The 4,278-nt window shown below is 36.2% G+C and overlaps 1 non-coding gene across 1 annotated transcript; it reads left to right on the top strand.

Moving 5' to 3' along the window:
* Positions 1-3,826: 3,826 nt before the first annotated feature.
* On the top strand, positions 3,827-4,027 carry LOC121874365. The gene has a single exon (XR_006090394.1). It is a non-coding gene; the product is annotated as a small nucleolar RNA U3 (small nucleolar RNA).
* The last annotated feature ends 251 nt before the right edge of the window (positions 4,028-4,278 follow it).

The raw sequence follows: 4,278 nt of genomic DNA, 5'->3' as shown, positions 1-4,278 counted from the left end.
TTTACAAGATCACCCAGATGCTTACTTGTTAGGAAATGAGGAAGTGACTCATATTAAAGGAGGAAGGTTAGACTATGCTTGCATGATAAGCAGTCAGGGAGTCCAGGGAGAATGTGAGATGATAAGGGAGCTAGTCAGCGACCATTTTGTTGTGTATGTTCAATTACCATTAGGGAAGAGACAGGTGAGATATAGGAGGAAGAGATTGAAACTAAACAAGGATGACACAGAAGTGTTTACCTAAAATATAGAGAAATGGTATAGAAATTATACACAAGTCTGTATGGATAGCTTTTATAATGACTTAGTTGGGGAGATAGAAAGATATTTAACTAAGGCAACACAGAAAAAGATAAATGATAAGACACATGGGGCTAGGAAACACTGCTATAACAATGACAAAATGTTGAAGGGATGGACACAAATGTTAAGGGCAGCACATAAAGATTGGGTAAAGAATGGTAGAAGAGAAGAAGATCGGGAAATCTTCATGGATATAGCCAAAATATGTGGGCAGGCTAGGAAGGAGGCAAGGGAGAAATATTGGCAAGACTTTGCACAGCACATTGGGGAGAGTAAAAATCTCAAAGAAATATGGCAGGATATTAACAAAATTAGAGGAAAAAGGAGTAATTTTATTAGCCATCCTCATCCAGAGGAAGAAGCTAATAAACTGGTTGACAAATGGGCTAAAGCAGCAAGTGTTGCCTCCCTGCCTAACAGGACAATAGAAGCATTAGATGAGTGGCAAAATGAAAGAAGAAGATTTATTTCATCAGCTCTAAATATTTGTGATGTAACATGTGTAGATATTACTCAAGATGAGTTATTAAATGCTGTTAAAAAAGGAAAATCTACAGCACCAGGCGAAGATGGTGTGACATATGAAATTTTGAACTGCTTAGTTGGTATGGAAAATAGTCCATTATTAGTTTTATTCAACATGAGCTATGCAGAGGGTAGATTACCAACAGAATGGAAGAACGCGATAGTTATTCCTTTCCCTAAGGCAACTGGTGGATACAGGCCAGTGTCTTTAACATCTTGTTTTTCCAAGATGATGGAGATAGTATTATCAAATAGGCTTGTATATATTGTGGGGGAAAATCTATCTTGTAATTTATTTGGGTTTTTGGAAGGGAAATGTACTTCAGACTGTGTTCTAAAATGTTTATCAAATGATGCAGACAGATGTAGAGTTTTTGTGGATTTACAAGGAGCATTTGATAAAGCTCACAGTGAAGTAGTTATGAATGAACTGGCTGCTCTAGGGGTATCAGGAAAGTTGTTACACTGGATAGGTGACTACTTGCATGGAAGGAGAATCTGTGTATGGTATCAGGGATGTTTGTCTGAGGAAAGAGCACTTGAACTAGGCACTCCCCAAGGGGGAGTATTGAGTCCAATGTTATTTAATGTGTTAATGAACAAGATAGCCTCACACAAATATCCCAAAGGAGTTGTAACCATCATTTATGCAGATGACATCTTATTTCAAGGAAACTCTGTAAAAAATTTGCAGATTGCATTAAATAATTTTAGTGTTCTTTCTCAAAAAATGGGCTTAGTTATCAATGAAGAAAAAACCAAGTGTGAATGTAAAGGAAGAAGAACTGAATCCGTTTTTCTAAATGGAAAAATTGTTGAGAAAGTGTCAAAGTATAAATATTTAGGAATGTATATTGGCTTTACTAGTGAAAGTAAAGAGGCAGAAATATATCATGTCCTCACTCAATGTAGAGCAAGATTACAGCCCTTGAAGGCTCTAGCATGTTGTGGTAAAGGTGCTGGGGTACCCATACTGAGAATGATGTATATTTCTACCATCAGATCACTTATAGACTATGCAGCACCTGTCCTCTCTTGTACTGGTGAAGGAAGGCTACGGAAGCTTGAGATCATGCAAAATGAAGCAATGAGAATAATTTTAGGGTGTCAAAAGAATGCAATGATTGAGATAATGAAAATGGAACTAAGGTTACAGAGCATTTCACAGAGGGTCAATGAAATTAATACAGTTGCAGCAGTTCGATTAATGAGAGGGAACAGTGGGGGTAAATTTGTACAAGATATAAATGATGGTTTAAAAGATAAAAGGACCTTCTGCAGGCAAGGCAAGAGAGGATACATGAATGGATTAGTAAATATTATTAAAAAATGTAATCTGGCAGACTGGTGTACAGCTGTTCAGAAGAGTTGTAAGAATCCACCCTGTGAAGAACGAGAAGTAGAGTTAGACATAGTGCCTCTCACAATGAAGAAATCATTACATGAACCAGGACAGTTAAGGTCTTTATATGGGAATAAGATTAGTAATTTGCCTAAAATAAACACATTGCATGTATATTGTGACGGTTCAGTGGTAGGGCAGGGTGCGGGATCCTTATAAGACAGTACACAGAACAAGGAAATGATGACATCAAAATTGGACTTCGGTTGAGCAGTATTATTTCATCAACACAAGCTGAGTTATATGCAATGTTAGTAGGATTGGGAAATGTTGTAAAGAGGTATAAAGATGCATATTATTTTGTTGATAGTAGGGCAGCTTTGGATTCTTTGAACAGTGGGAGTCCAGTCTTTGGACACATTATTGGTTCATGTAGAAAATTAGTAAATACAATAGGGAAAAATGGCCATAATGTTCAATTTGTATGGGTCCCTTCACATGTGGGGATTGGTCTTAATGAAGCAGTAGATATAATAGCAAACAGAGCCACGGAAAAGGCCGCGATCGACATAATATGTACTAAAACCTTGAAGCAATTAAGGAGCAAATTACGGAAAATACAATCAATAGAGGATAATTTCAAAAGGAATGAAATATACAAGAAAAGTGAAACAATGAAACATTACCATCATGTTCTCATGAACACAAAATTTACATATGGGAAAGATAGGAGTAGGTGGAAAGATTCAGTGTATATGAGGTTAAGATTAGGATATAAATATTATTGGGAACTTGGAGCTGAGAGAAGTGAACAGGATAAAGAATGTAGAGTTTGTAGAACATCCAGATCCCATACCATGCCACATTATATACTGGAATGCCCATTGCTTAATGTATATAGAAATGCCCATATAAATAATGTCCCCATGCAAATAGAGTGGATGTTTGGAAATGGGAAAATAGATGAAATATTAAAGAAATATAGAAATTTTGCATCTAGAATATAACTATGTATTATAACTAATTATATGAAATATTAGGGATTTATGTGAGTCCTGAGAGGGACATTCCTGGACTGGGGTGAGGATGACTTATGTCACTTCATCCCTTTGAGATGTATTAATGTTTTTTTGTATCTCAATAAACGTATCAATCAATCAATCAATCATATTGGAAGACAAAGGCCTACATGGCCCGTCCCTCTCTTGAATAACACGGTAGCCAGCTCTTACAAGGGCACTGAAATAATGTCTTTATATTACTTTTGTTCAGGATGTTCCAAGTAGCGACCCGAAAGCACATGTTTAATTGTTAATTATCATAATATTGACCTATTTCAAAATTGTGATGATTAACGCAGTCTCCCACATACTAGGTTTTCTCTTAACCGAAGAGTGACGCGGCGAGCCTGACAAAGTTCTTTATATCTCTCAGTTATCCTTCAGTTGTTACCAAAAACGATAAATAATATTAATGACAACCTACAAAAATAAAACACATATTTTGTAAAATATTCCATATTTAGCTTATTACATTAGTATAGGAGTTAAGTAAAGCTGCAACACATTTATTTACATATTTACTGAGCCTACCTATAGAAAACTGTCAAGTCAGCAGTAAGGTGTGACACATCCCGTTGGTTTAGAAGTTTTAATTATGATCATACTTCATAGGATCAATTCTATAGTGTGATGACCGAGTTCCTTGTCCGAAACTTGGAATGAATCCAACCACGAGGATGAGTCTCAGTGTGAACCTGTGAGCGGGAAGCGGTCCATTAGCTCTTGCTATTGGGCATTGATGACTGTTCCCTCCCAGTTTAGTGGGAGTGGAGCAGGTTCACACAGGCTGAGTGGCTGGATTCTTCATCCACTTGGGTGATCCAATGAGTTTTTTAAACTACTCCTATTGCAGGAGTAATTAATCTGTATGTTTGGTAATAAAATTTTGAATTTGAATCCTTCCGTACGAAAAACATTTGGGCCGTTGATAAATTATTTTAACGTGCTAATTTCTAGTCCACTTTATTTTTAATTATTTACACCGAGGAAAATATGTATATGAATAATATAAAAAAACAAAAAAACGAATTTTAGGACAATATGACA

This window comes from Homarus americanus, unplaced genomic scaffold (assembly GCF_018991925.1).
Source record: "Homarus americanus isolate GMGI-L3 unplaced genomic scaffold, GMGI_Hamer_2.0 scaffold20340, whole genome shotgun sequence".
Lineage (NCBI taxonomy): Eukaryota > Metazoa > Arthropoda > Malacostraca > Decapoda > Nephropidae > Homarus > Homarus americanus.
The sequence above is the reverse complement of the archived record's forward strand: the minus strand, read 5'-3'. Positions and strand labels throughout refer to the sequence as shown.